The sequence below is a fragment of the Camelus bactrianus genome, chromosome 4 (assembly GCF_048773025.1).
Source record: "Camelus bactrianus isolate YW-2024 breed Bactrian camel chromosome 4, ASM4877302v1, whole genome shotgun sequence".
NCBI lineage: Eukaryota > Metazoa > Chordata > Mammalia > Artiodactyla > Camelidae > Camelus > Camelus bactrianus.
This window is the reverse complement of record NC_133542.1, coordinates 95622766-95637647: the sequence shown is the minus strand read 5'-3', so window position 1 is coordinate 95637647 and position 14882 is coordinate 95622766. Positions and strand designations below refer to the sequence as shown.

The 14882-nt window shown below is 36.7% G+C and overlaps 1 long non-coding RNA gene across 5 annotated transcripts in view; it reads left to right on the top strand.

Moving 5' to 3' along the window:
• Positions 1–14521, top strand: part of LOC141577557 (uncharacterized) — a 28708-nt gene extending 14187 nt beyond the window's left edge. Inside the window, exons 4-7 of one of the 5 annotated variants that reach the window (XR_012506805.1) lie at positions 11822–11961; positions 12310–12500; positions 12580–12695; positions 13258–14521. This is a non-coding gene — a long non-coding RNA (uncharacterized LOC141577557). Of the gene's footprint in view, positions 1–11821; positions 11966–12144; positions 12501–12579; positions 12724–13257 lie in introns of all 5 variants that reach the window. The other 4 variants (XR_012506809.1, XR_012506806.1, XR_012506808.1 and 1 more) reach the window with 4 other exon arrangements.
• Positions 14522–14882: the final 361 nt, after the last annotated feature.

The window sequence follows — 14882 nt, the reverse complement described above, 5'->3', positions numbered from 1 at the left end:
GATCACTAGAAAGGAAATACAAATAGCAATTAAAAACCTTCCTACAAATAAAAGTCCAGGACCGGACGGCTTCACCGGGGAATTCTACCAAACATACAATGAAGAACTCATACCAGTCCTTCTCAAACTCTTCCAGACAATTGAAAAGGAGGGAATACTCCCAAACTCATTCTATGAAACCACCATCACCCTGATACCAAAACCAGGCAAAGACACCACCAAAAGAGAATTACAGACCAATATCACTGATGAACATAGACGCCAAAATCCTCACCAAAATTTTAGCAAATAGAATCCAATAGCACATAAAAAAGATTATACATCATGATCAAGTGGGGTTCATCCCAGGGACACAAGGGTGGTTCAACATACGCAAATCAATCAGTGTAATACATCACATCAACAAGAAAAAAGACAAAAACCACATGATCATCTCAATCGATGCAGAAAAAGCATTTGATAAAATTCAACACCCATTTATGATAAAAAAATCTCTTGCCAAAGTGGGTAGAGAGGGAACATAACTCAACATAATAAAAGCTATATATGACAAACCTACAGCCAGCATAGTACTCAAAGGTGAAAAACTCAAAAGCTTCCCACTAAAATCTGGGATAAGACAAGGATGCCCACTATCACCACTCCTATTCAACATAGTCCTGAAAGTCCTAGCCACAGCAATCAGGCAAGAGAGAGAAATAAAAGGGATCCAAATTGGAAAAGAAGAGGTAAAAGTGTCACTATATGCTGATGACATGTTACTATATGTAGAAAACCCTAAAAGGTCCATGCAAAAACTACTAGAGCTGATTGAAGAATTCAGCAAGGTAGCAGGTTACAAAATTAAAGTTCAAAAATCAGTTGCGTTTCTTTATACTAATGATGAATCAACAGAAAAAGAAAGTAAAGAAAAATCCCCTTTAAAAAAGCACCCAAAGTAATAAAATATCTGGGAATAAATCTAACCAAGGAGGTGAAAGAATTATACACAGAAAACTACAAACCATTGATGAAGGAAATTAAAGAAGACTTTAAAAAATGGAAAGATATCCCATGTTCTTGGATTGGGGGAATCAATGTTGTTAAAATGGTCACACTGCCCAAGGTAATCTACAGATTTAATGCAATCCCTATCAAATTACCCAGGACATATTTCACAGAACTAGAACAAATCATAATAAAATTTATATGCAACCATCAAAGACCTAGAATTGACAAAGCTTTACTGAAGAGAGAGAAAGAGGCTGAAGGAATAACTCTCCTGGACTTCAGACAATACTATAGAGCTACAGTCATCAAGACAGCATGGTATTGGTACAAAAACAGACATATAAACCAATGGAACAGAATAGAGAGCCCAGAAGTGAACCCACAAATTTTTGGTCAAATCATCTTTGACAAAGGAGGCAAGAATATACAATGGAATAAAGACAGTCTCTTCAGCAAATGGTGTTGGGAAAACTGGACAGCAGCATGTAAAATAATGAAGCTAGAACACTCCCTTACACCATATACAAAAATCAACTCAAAATTAATCAAAGATTTAAACATAAGAGAAGATACAGTAAACCTCCTAGAGGAAAACATAGGCAAAACATTATCTGACATACATCTCAAAAATTTTTCCTAGAGGAAATAAAAGCAAGAATAAACAAATGGGACCTAATGAAACTTACAAGGTTCTGCACAGCAAAGGAAACCCTAAGTAAAACAAGAAGACAACCTATGGAATGGGAGAAAATTTTTGCAAATGAAACCGACAAAGGCTTGATCTCCAGAATATATAAGCAGCTCATACGACTCAATAAGAAAAAAAAATAAACAACCCAATCCAAAAATGGGCAGAAGACCTAAACAAGCAATTCTCCAAGGAAGACATACAAATGATCAAAAGGCACATGAAAAAAATGTTCAATATCACTAATTATCAGAGAAATGCAAATCAAAACTACAATGAGGTATCACCTCACATCAGTCAGAATGGCCGTCATTCAAAAATCCACAAATGACAAATGCTGGAGAGGCTGTGGAGAAAGGGGAACCCTCCTACACTGCCGGTGGGAATGCAGTTTTATGGAGCCACTATGGAAAACAGTGTGGGGATTCCTCAAAAGACTAGGAATAGACTTACCATGTGACCCAGGAATCCCATCCCTTGGCTTGTATCCAGAAGGAACCCTATTTCAGGATGACACCTGCACCCCAGTGTTCATAGCAGCACTATTTACGATAGCCAAAACATGGAAACAGCCTAAATGTCCATCAACAGATGACTGGATGAAGAATAAGTGGTATATTTTTACAATGAAATACTACTCAGCCATAAAAACCCACAACATAAAGCCATTTGCAGCAACATGGATGCTCCTGGAGAATGTCATTCTAAGTGAAGTAAGTCAGAAAGAGAAAGAAAAATACCATATGAGATCACTCATATGTGGACTCTAAATACCAAAACCAAAAACAAACAAACAAACAAAAAAAGTGTAAATACGGGACAGAAATAGACTCATAGAGAATACAGACTTGTGGTTGCCAGGAGGGCAGAGGGTGGGAAGGGATAGACTGGGATTTCAAAATTATAGAATAGGTAAACAAGATTATACTGTATAGCACAGGGAAATATACACAAAATGTTATGGTAGCTCACAGAGAAAAAAATGTGGCAATGAATGTGTATATGTCCATGTATGACTGAAAAATTGTGCTGAACGCTGGAATTTGACACAAAATTGTAAAATGGTTATAAATCAATAAAAAATGTTAAAAAGAAAAAAAACAGTGCTGAATTAAATTACAAATTAATAGTGCTAATTTTTTGAGAGAGTGGAAAGGCTCCTCTACCATTCACGTTAACATTTAAACGTTTATATTTTTGTTATTTTTGTACTATACACATAATATAAATAAAACAGTGTATATATACTATTTATGAATAAATACACAAACAACAAACAAACATTGTAGTCTGGTCAAAATTTTTATCCAATTATACATGATCAAAATAAAATGTGGAGACCACTGCTCTTGTGAGTTGTGTTTCTGCCCCACTTCAGGACGTTGTTTGTACTTTGCCACTTGCCTGATAGGCTCTCAGCCTTTTTTAAACCCTCATCATCATTACTTACGTTGGGCTTATCTGTATCTCAGTTTAAATGGCACTTTCTTAGAGAAGCCTTATCTGTCTCCTTCAGAAGTTAATTACTGTATTCTCCAGTGGCTCTTTTTCCTTTATCTTCGTACTACTTAGATGCAATATACAATTCTGTGTGCATTTCTGTGATATTTGCTTAACGTTTCTACACTCCAGCCCTACCGACAAAACAAAACGAAACAAAAAACTAGGCTCTCAGCTGCAGGAAGGAAGAGTCCATGTAATCTTGGTGACTAGCAGTTTCTGACATAGTAGAAGTTGAATGAATATTCTAGTCATGTGTGAAGGAATGAATTGTCTTTCAAACTTTGTTATGAATGAACACCAGTTCAGAACTGGTGTTTGGGAATCATGAGTTGGATTAACCTTTCCATTTTTACAGATAATGCAAAAGAGATGAAATTATTATGACTATTAAACAGTTCTGGGGTAAGAAATTAGGTCTTCTCATTCCTCACTGAGTTATTAATGCTGTCATGTTGTCTCAGTTTTTATATCATATTGATTTGGAATCTGTGTTCCTTGCCTTCAAGTCAGTGATCAAATTCTCCATTCCAGAAATTATGTTTCATCCAGGGTTTTGTGGGTCATGAAGCTTATACAATACTGGGAACCTTTTCAAGCAAAATAAAATAAAATTATAAATACAAAATTGGATGCAAAACTGAGTAAGTAGATAAATATATCAGATGTAATTGCCACCCTGAAAGAGCTAGAAATAAGTTAACTGGTTATGAAGAAGTAACTGGGAATCACAGATACCATCATTCTAAAACCGGTCGGCAACTCAACCTCTTTCTGGCTAGATCCCAGTAATGACTGAGGTCTTACCAAAAAGCTGCCTGATTTGACAGGAAGAGACGTCACAGAGGGTAACTTGGAGAGGAAAGAGACAGTGATTTTTTTCTTCCTTCCTTAAGTCTCATTTTTTTATTTTATTAAAAAAATTTTTTAGAGTAAATTTTTTATTGGACTGAAGTCAGTATACAGTGTACTGTCAACTTCTGGTGTACAGCAAAATATTTCAGACTTATAGGAACATATATCTATTTGTATTCATATTCTTTTTAACCATAAGTTACTACAAGATATTGAATACAGTTCCCTGTGCTATACAGTGTAAACTTGTTGTTTATCTATTTTATATATAGTAGTTAGTATCTGCAGATCTTGAAATTCCAATTTATCTCTTCCCACCCCCTTCCCCTGCCCCCATAACCGTAAGTTTGTTATCTTAACTAACTTCGGTTAACAAACTTATTTTGCAAATTTTTCAAGATGTATGATCATATAAACACATTGTTAGAGCCTCTCCCAGGACCCTGGAAGGAAACAGTAGAAATAAAGAACCTTTAAAATTAATCTTACAGTTTTATAATAAACACTCCTCTGCATGTATGTTTTGTATAATAGCTTAGCAAGTTTGCTCTCCTTGGCCTGCCCCATTTGTTCTTCCTCTGTACTGTGTATGCCCAGAAAATTGAATTTATCAAACTACCAAGTTTCTAACACCATCTTACTAGCTGGTCCACTCTTTTTCTCACCCTCCTATTGATTGATTTATTTTGGTTTTTCTGCTTTGGGATTTCTGTTCACATTTAGAGGAAAACTATGTCCTGAATTCTGAACATTTGAAAGCTTCTCTGGAGAGACTTTTCACCTCTGAGTCAAGTTCAAAACCTTTACGGCTCTTCCAGCAGAAAATGGCACACTTCATTATTCCTAGAGCTCAAATGCTATGTATATGTATATTCAAGATGTAACATTGATCTTCTAAAGAGTGTGTGTTCTCTTTCATGTGGAGGGAAGTTAAAAGTTAGAAACAGCAGGAGAGAAGCCCAGTTGTCTTACAGTTGGCAGGTGTGCCTCTCATTCTATAATGTTCTGAAGAATTCCTACCTCCCTGGGTACATTTATATAGCTTATTTCTCTACCCACTTCTGTGTCTTGCATCTCTGCCTATTTCATTTGGCCCATTTTCCATGAACCCTTGGCTCATTTCTTCCCCTGTATTCACTTCAGTGAAATAGAGATCAGCGACTTTGGGATTAAATATACATTCAGTATTTATTAAATCCTCCTTTTAAGAACTATTGTATTTGTATACCCAGCTCTGTGACTGTGCTAACTCCACATCCACATAAGAACTACACCCTTTCCTCTTTATATTCTTCATATTGTCTAGCACAATGGCTTAGACATGTGAGATACTAAATAAATTAATGTAAATTTGAACTGATCTGGACTGTTGTTATGTTGATTACTTAATAGAATCTGAAAGGATAGAATTCCAGTACTAAAAGAAAGGACTATTAAGGCTACTGATACTATTATTGTTATTATTATTTTTAAAGACTTTCTCTTGACCGGGTAGATCCTCTCTTGGTGTGCATGTCTGCATATGTTTTAGGCACTTTCTTTACTTTTTGGTTATTTTGGTTATTCCTTTTTCCTGAGGGGGGTTTGCCCAAAATATTTGAACCTGGTTACATGTTGTGTATCTTTTTTTTTTTGAAGCTCTCAGATAGAATAAGCCTGACATTTCTTGCACAAATTAGATTTTTGGGGGGAGGGGAGGATGTAGCATGGGGAGGTGGGGATGGGACAGGTGGGGTGAATTACCATTATGAAATGATACAGGGCCAGATGTCAGTTGGGCATATTATTGTTTTTCAGGGCAGGTCTCTACTGTGTTGTAGTGCTGTTACCTGGTTAACTTTAGGTTGTAATAATTATTTTAAAAGATTTATACAGAATTGAATAACAGTGTTAACTGGTAACCACAATGCATTGTTTCCCAGCCAGTTTAAATCTTTTGGAGAGCTAAGGCCAGCCAAGAGCATTTGTAGTCTTGTTAAAAAACCCCTTTTGAACTAATTTATCTGAAACCCTTATTTTCTTCACTTCTTGCTCATTGACCTGTTGCATGGACCTGTTGCATTCATGTTGAGTTTATCCATCAACATATGCACCTGTCAGTGAAGTGAGCAGTTGTTTTTAGAACATGTACTAGAATCACGTAAAGCATTGAATGCAGAGAAAGCAGTGCTACCTAAGCAGTGCTACCTGGAAGTGGAGTTTGACAGTTTTCTTTCTTTGATGAATTTTTTGTATTTTCATGTTGTAAGTGGTATGGAACTCTGCTTGAATTAAAAAAAACACTTTTTTTTGAGTATCATCAGCTTACTTGTCTGGCAAGTGCAGAAGCCTGGGGCCAGCCTGAACTCAGCCAAACAAATATAGAAGTGTATTTAATAGTTATACGTGTGTTCTGTCCCTTCTTGCTGCACCTATGTTGTCACTTATCCCCCAGAAGTTATTTATTATCTTCTTTGTTAATGTCAGGCTCCTGTGGGGTAACGTGATGACTGTTTAGGTTTACATGACCCTCTTTCCTCTACCCCCAAATATGTATATATACATATATAGATATGTATGTATTTTATCTATATATAAATATATATACACATATTAAAAACTCTTAATGATCAAATATCCATATTTTATCAATTGACGGTTTAACTGCTAGAATATATCCTTATATATGGATTACATTCCAACAGGTTATTTCCAGAAGGATGCAGAAGTTTCATGAAACTCGGGGGCCTACCACAGGGGGTCTTCTCTGTGAAGTCTTGTCATCTTGTTTGCAAACTCTGAGAGCTTTCAAGGACAGGGAACAGTTGAAAGTACAACTATCCTCAAAATCCATATATATGTCATGTAAATTAGAAAAATACATTGAGACTTATAGCTCAACATAACAGAGTAATATCGCTCATATACCCCTCTTCCTTTCTCAAATTTCCACAAAAATTAGGAAAATAAAGGAAGAAATGAATACATTTATAAAAGCGCTAGGTGCTAGCAAAGGGTGCCAAGGGTAGGTTAGCAATTCTAAGGCAATTCTCTAAGACATAATGGAAATGAAACTCTTTTCATGAAGAAAGATACTCCAAAGAACTGATGATGCAAACAGATAAAAAAATTCCAGCACCAGCTTCTCAAGTTCAAACAGTGAATTTACTTCCCTTCACATGCACTCTTTTCAGGGGACATTTTCTATTTACAATGTTTTGAGCTCAGAGTCAGTAGGAATGAGAGCAGTTGACCTTGCAAATGTTATCAGAGAAATTAATTAAAAGATTTCATTTTGTCTTTATAACATCCTGATGAGGTTGATGTTATTTTATAAATGGGAAAAAAATGAGGATTAGAGTTCACCCAACATTGTACTTCAAGTTAATGGTGAAGCTTTCACTTGAGTCCAGGTTCACTTGACCCCAGAGTACTTGTCTTAACCACAGGTAACTGATTCTTCAGAGACAGAGCTAGCTGTGTCTTATACTCTGAGACTGTTCAAGTACTCACCAATAATAGATTCATATGCATTATGAATTACTGTTGAGAGTTTTTAACATTTTAACAAAAGAATGAGACTCCAATACAAATAACCCACTCCTTTTTTTTTTTTTTTTTTTGGTATAACTCAAGAAGGATGCTAGTTAACTTCTGCAATGTGGAAGTTAATCAATAAAAAACTCTGATGTAACCTTTGTTGAGTAGGGTTATTTTTTCCCTTCTCCATTCATAAAAAGTCAATGAATTTTGTGTTAAGTCAACAGAATATTAACCCAACAATTGCACAAAGAACTGATGGACTAGTAATGGACAAAAAATGGTTTCTAAGCTAAAGTAAGAACAAAGTATGGTATTTGATGTGCCATTTGGAGCTGGCCACATGGAATTACAGTAAATGTTCTGAACTAGAAAATAGGAAGTTAATTCAACACCCCAGCCCCCAGATGTTTCACTAGGTTTTAGTTCAGCTCCTGGAGGGTGATTTTCCTCACAACATTAGGTGTGTAAATAAAGGCTGTGCACAGTCTCTAGTCAGTGGATTTCTGAGAGAAAGAATGGCCTGAGAATAATTCATGTGAAATGAATTGACAATAGCTTATGGAATCCTGTCTCTCTTCACACACACACACAACAGGCACACACACATACACACACACACACACCCTGGTCCTAAGAATCCCAGCAAGACCAACTTTCAGCTACTTTTGTAAGGATACAAAGAAGAGAAAGAATAAATTATGTTTCCAATCACAGGCAATCCCTTAATGTGAGAGTTCTTAATATATCCATTGGATTCTAGAAAAATACATTATTCTACATTTAGTATTCATTCACTATTCATTATTTCAGTTTCACATTGCTTTCTGCAGTGTAAAAAGAATCAACTCTGGGTAGAAAATATGAAGAATGTGGGAACCATATCCTAGTTCTCATCCCAGTGGTTCCTCAGTGGGCGTGACAGATTTATTGTCACCATTGTTGGCACCACACCCAAATTACCCTCTTTCCAATCATTTTTTTCTTCCCATGCTGCCTTGGTCTTGCATGTTGGTCTGACTTAGGGTCAACTATCCCCTAAATAATGAGACTTTCTCATTGCCTGATGACATTGTTTGGGCTGACTGTTTATATTCTTATGCTAACAAAGTATCACTTTATCCTGCCTAATTTTAATTTATTACAAAAGCCCCCATCTACTATTCTAACATGGAGTCAGCCAGGTTTATGGAAAACCCCCTCTTCATTTCCAAGCTTCACAGATACTCTCATTCTTACTCAAATCCCCCAGTAATGCAGAAAAAGGAGAGAGCATGCAAGTTAGTCTTTTTTCTTCCATACAGATGGTCAGCTGATTTTTCACTTTCTGACTTATGAGGACATCTTTAAGAAAAGTTACTATTCAAGAAATGTTATACACAATGTTAAGGAGAAATTGACTCCACATGTGTTTGAAGGCTCATATGGTTACATGTGGATGATTACTTTATTACTTAACATTAAACAAGAATGATACATTTTCTTCTGATTTTCTGAAATGTTATCACTAGCGTACAACTCCATGTTTGTAGAGAATTTTGGGCTAACACAAGTCTTCTTGTAGAAGAACATTTTATTATGCAATTGAGTGTAACTCCAACTCATGTGTAATAATTTCTTTTTGCCAGCTCCATTTTCTATTTATTATTGATTTCCCACATTTTGTACATATTGCTTATAACAAAGAATGCTTGGTCAGATAATTATTATGCTAGATGCTGGTAAATGTGGCGACACAATCAGCTTCAAAGAAAATGTATTATCTCATCTCAATTCATCACAAACCCTATTGGGTTCCCTATAGAAATATAAAGGGTCAGACTCAGCAGGTTTAAGAATAATTCTAACACTGTAATTGCTTTTCTACTAGCTGTCATTACTGTGGAGACGTGGTTAAGAATTAAGTGCACTCTTCATCAAAATAATTAGTCTATTAACTGTACAATCTCTTTTTGGAGCTTGTTTTTATGATTATCTGATAATTCAATTTTTCTTCTATTTCTGGGGACACTTAATTTAAGAGCCTTATCCCACCTGTACAAACTGAGCAAAGTAAAATAATTCCAACCCACAATTTAATTAATTAAAAATAAAAAGCTTTGTTAATTTTTTTTTGCATTTCAGTTGCATTAGGGGATAATGAATTTCTCCATAAAAACAAAGGATGTTTTCCAGTAATCACTATATTTTTAATTTTCATAAACACTGTAGTGGGAAACATATTTTTTGTCATAATAGTCAATGATTTTAAAGTGTAGATGAATATTAAAAGTATCTGAATGCCATATTTGCAGGAAACACATTATTTTTAAAAACAGATAATACTTAAATAACATATCTAGTTTGGAATGTTTATTTTAATTACCAGTTTCTTATTAATAAACAATTTATTATATTACATTTAGTTCCTCTATTTAGATATAATAGTATTTAAATCTTTCATTCTCTCTCTCTTTTTTTAAACATTATTTCAACATTGGAATGAGCTCCACTTATAAGAAAATCTATTTTATCTGTATAAATAGAAGAGAGTTTTGCATTGGTTTTATCTGTGCACATAATTAAAATTGAATTTTATTCTATGAGCTTCAGTGCCTCTAGTGGCAAATGGATAAGCTCAAATTCAGTTGCTGTGCTTGATAAGATTACACATTTGCTTTTGGTGCCTTCTATCTGATGTTGATTTAAAACAAAGCATATTAAATCATGGTTCCCACCTGTTCAACGGCTCCAAATGAAGATAAATACCATGTATATCTGCTTAATGTGCTACAGCTATAAGAGTGCTTTCTCTCCTCTTTCCTTTTTTTTTTTTTAATGTGTAGGATTATTTCAGCTTTGTGTGATATTAAATATAGGTCCTTGATTTATGTTTCCTGTGTCGAGAAAGTTTTCAGGATTTTAGAACCTCACTGAGCACAGGCTTACGTATTAAAATAATAATATAGTTCTGTATTTTTCAGAAAGCTCTATTTTTAGATAAAAAGGAATCACATGTATTCTATAGTGCTGTCACAGAATGTGGTTAAACTTTCATGAACCAAGAGTCTTGAATCTCAAAGGCAGGATAACAGGAGCAGTATATTGAGTGCTCCCATCCCTTTTAGCCTTCTCTCCTCTCTGTCCACAATGTTTTTAAATCTGCCAATAGAAACATGGGCATGGTGGGGAAAAGATCACTAAGCTCTCAAGCCTGGCTGCTGTACTACTAGGTGGGTGGCAGAATAAATCAGAAAATGTATCCCTAGTTCTACTTTTATTTCTTATTTAAACTGCTATTGTTTCAGAATTTAGCCCAAAACTTAAACTAAGGATGTGTGGTATGAACCTCTGCATTCTAAAGATTACTACAACCACTGCAGGCGCTATCACCACCCATCTTTGAACAATATTTAGAGTAGACTGGAGATTCACTGAGAAAGCCTTCTTTCGAAGAATCTTACAGGAATAAGAAGTTGTAGGATTTTTTCCATCCTTCCGGCTGGTGGGAGAGTCTCCTCTCCTCCCATCAACTACTGCGGAGTGAAGGGATCCTGAGAGAATCATTCCAAAAACGTGGGCTGCTTACAGGAAGGGGAGCAGGCATCCTATTTCTGGGCTGGGTGCTTGTTGAGCTACAAATCCTAGTCCTTATCAGGCTGCTCCTGGAGAGGAATGCAAAAGAGTTCTTAATCCCCAGCAATTTTAGTTTTAAGCCAACCAAGAAGTTGATGGCTGTCTCTTGCCTGCATAATTTTGAAGGTAGAAAATTGGCTGGAGTTACCCGCTTATGGCCGGATAAGGCAAAAAGTCAGCAAGGGCTAAATAGTATCAGAGCCCTAGCAGTCTTAAAAGCAACTCACCCAAAAGGGCTGGCCAGTGACGGGAGGGGCTTTAGCAGAAGGATGCTGGGAGTTTTCTGCTACCGACAAGAGATGGAAGAGGGTGTGAGTAGCCAGACAGGGAAATACATTAAATATCAGGGAAGAGGACACCCTGCAGGGGAGCAGGGAAGGAGGATATTCTAAGGAATGTGAAAATGGACCTTGAGATAGAAAGTCAACTTTTTGATGGTGCCCATGACAGAGGGCACCCAAGAGCCACATTAAAACAAACAAACAAAAAAATGAGTAAACAAAAACTTGACACATAAAGCATTTGTATTTCTTTTTCCAAGTCCTTCTTATGCTCCCAATCCTAGACAGTCAAAAGCATAAGAGGGGCGGTGGAAGAAATATAAAGTTAACTGGATAAAAAATAAAATCAAGATCATGCCTCTCTCTCCCACAGGCAAGTCTACATGCCATCCATCAGGCCTGAGCAGAGCAGGAGGGGAGGAGCAGGAAGTTAGACTGAAGTTGAATCTTGGCCTTGGAGAGCCCTGGATATAGTAACAGTAGACGGAGGTCGGGTCAGGATGCACTCCAGAGGTAGGTAAGCTGGATACTGCCAAGTGTGTTTGCAGCCCCTGGTGGGAGAAAAATAAAACTGCTTTCTGTTTCTACCCTAACCTATATACAGCCCTGTCATAAGTCAGTCCCTCGTTTTGGCATAAATCATTTTATCCTCTCATCTATTCCCTTGTCTTTTAAGAGTTCTGGTTGTCATTTTAGGATTTTCTTTGCTAAGAACTCATGTTTTGGAGGAAATAAACTCCTTCCCTGTCTCTCCAAATGAGGCCTATGGCTCAGGCCAAGAGACTTCAGCATAAGCTCATGTCCTGGACACATTATTAGTTCAAAATGACAGTGATTGAACGTCTGGGTCTTGGGCTCCAGGGGAAGGTTTCAGCACTGACAGCGCAGCTGCAGGGATCTTGGAGGCAATGCCTGGTGGTGCTTCTGAGTCCCGCTGCCCCAGCCATGGCCCCAGTACCTGAGACTTGTCCTTCTGGCCCTGCACCCAACATCCGATCCAGCCCATTGGACTTGTACACCTGCTTCTTCTCTGACCTCTGGATTCATGAAAGGTGAGATCACATTCCCATTTCTGAGGCAAGGGCTGGCAGAGAGATTGGAGTATGTAATGACAGAAATGTCTTCTTTCAGGTAATCTCAGGACACCGTCAGCTCAACAGTTACAGAACTACTGTAGTCGCATCTTCAGGAATTGCTTGCTTTTTAAGGATGAAAATGCTGGAGGCAAATACTGTTTAACAGGCAAGGTGAGAAGGATCTACAAGAGAGCAGGAAGTAAGCATGGCTCAGAGTGTGAGCACATACAAGGAGAGCTTCAGGAAGGTTCCCATTTCTAGCCAGTATATTTTGGATATTTTTGCATGAATTGCATTTTAATTTGAACGCTACTCAGTTCGCTACTCTTAACTGGAGGGTGGCAAAAGCGAAATCATTCCATCTCTTTAAAGTGGAAGCTTTAATGCACATTGCAAAATAGGTCAAGTTATTAAAGATGGCTATGAAACTGCTAGAATCTGTGTGATTTGTATTATATTACCTCTCCTGAAAGAAACTGGGACCAAACACAAAATCACCAGAACAGCTAATACAAGTGCCTTCTGTATCATCCATCCCTCTCCCGGGGGTTTGAACTTTTCAGGAATGCATGTGACCGGTCATGAAACTCCATACTGACAAAGGTAGCTGACCCCTGTTTTCAAGTTCATGTCACATTAAGTAATTAGGACTTGACAGACAAAGTGATTGTGAATATGCTGTTCCTCTGAGGAAAAGTGATAGATTCTTCAACTATGTGTATTTACATTCCAGCCTCCTGTGCCAGTATTTGGAGTCACACCCTGGTGGATTTGGATTACAGACAGCCCATACGATGTCTCATCCAACATTTCAAGGAGAACTTAAGCTATGTTCCCTAGAATGTAATGGGACAGTTATATTTATCGAAATAAGACTTCCCAGTGTATAACACAGCTGCCTTGAAGCATGACGGCACCAACACCATGCTCATTTTAGGTTTATACCAAGAAGACAGCCAAAGCACATGAAGACATTCTGCAGTGGCTGCAGACTCCAGGTCTCCTGGAAAAACCACATGTGGTTTTGTATTAAGTTTCCAAGGAATGGTGTTGATTCTTGGAACCAAATGTTTTATTTTATTTTATTTTATTTGGGGTAATTATGTTTGTTTGTTTGTTTGTTTGTTTGTTTCTTTCTTTCTTTCTTTCTTTATGGTGGAGGTGCTGGGGATTGAACCCAGAACCTTGATGCATGCAAAGCAAGTGCTCTACCACTAAGGTATACACTCCCACCCCTAGAAGTTGTATGTCTCATTGTCATAATTAAGTCTTCTGTGTAGAATGAATAGAATGTAAAATCTATACATGCTTTAAACTTCCTAAAGGTTGAATTTGCATCTATTTTACACATGTTTTTGCAGTTAGTTTATTTGTCAACAATAGTAATTTTGTTTAACTTTTTTGTCCTATTTGTGGTAAACTCCAGAGGCATGGAGATCTTTAAATTTCTACAGGAAAATGTGCAGTTTATTTTACACTTTTCATTTAGGCCTGCTAGAAATATTTTCTCAGAAATGCTGATTAGCTACTTAGCCAAGTTTTTGTCGTTTAGAGATCTTCCCTGTTTTATTTTGTAATGACAGCTGTTATGAGATTGTCTCTGTTGATCAGTGGATGACTATAAACAAAGCAGAAACAATTGGCTCCTAAGGGTAACACCACTCACTTCTCACCATCTACTTGCTGTGTCTTAGCTCTACCAGTAACATAATGTTTTAAGGCTTTCTTGTAGAAGATTCTTATAGGTAGTCCTCTATGGATATTTATACATTTTCTTTGAATGTGCTTATGATCAATGTCAGAGGAAAAATTTTTATTTGTTATAAAACATAAGCAACAGCTATTAAAATTGAGAGCTAAGTAGTTTTTCCCAAAATAGCAGTTTCTAGAATTGCCAGGGGGTATTTTGAGAAACAGCTCTCCTATGTCCTGCCCCAGACATATTAAATAACACACTGTAAGGCCTCAGAATCATAAAAAAAAAAAAAAAAACAAAAGCCCTTCCCAGTTTAGGGAGCCATTGTTTTAAAATGGGTGGTGATACCAGATTTGCCAGAGTAACGGAGAGATCTTTAGGTATTCATTCTTGTGTATTCAGAGGTCAAAATTCTAGACTCTGGGAGAAGCAAACTGAGGATCAGGTCCTACTAATTAGGAGATAAAGCAGCAAATTAAAAACAAAGCAAAATGACTACAAAATAGTCAAGTTAATTGAACAATTTGAATCATAAATGTACAAGTTCTCAGAAATGTATATATTTTATGTAACTTACAAATTATAGTAAATCCAGCTATTTTAATCAAGAACAAGTCAAAACTGGTCACCATAATAATAATTCTTTGCATTGGCATGGTGAT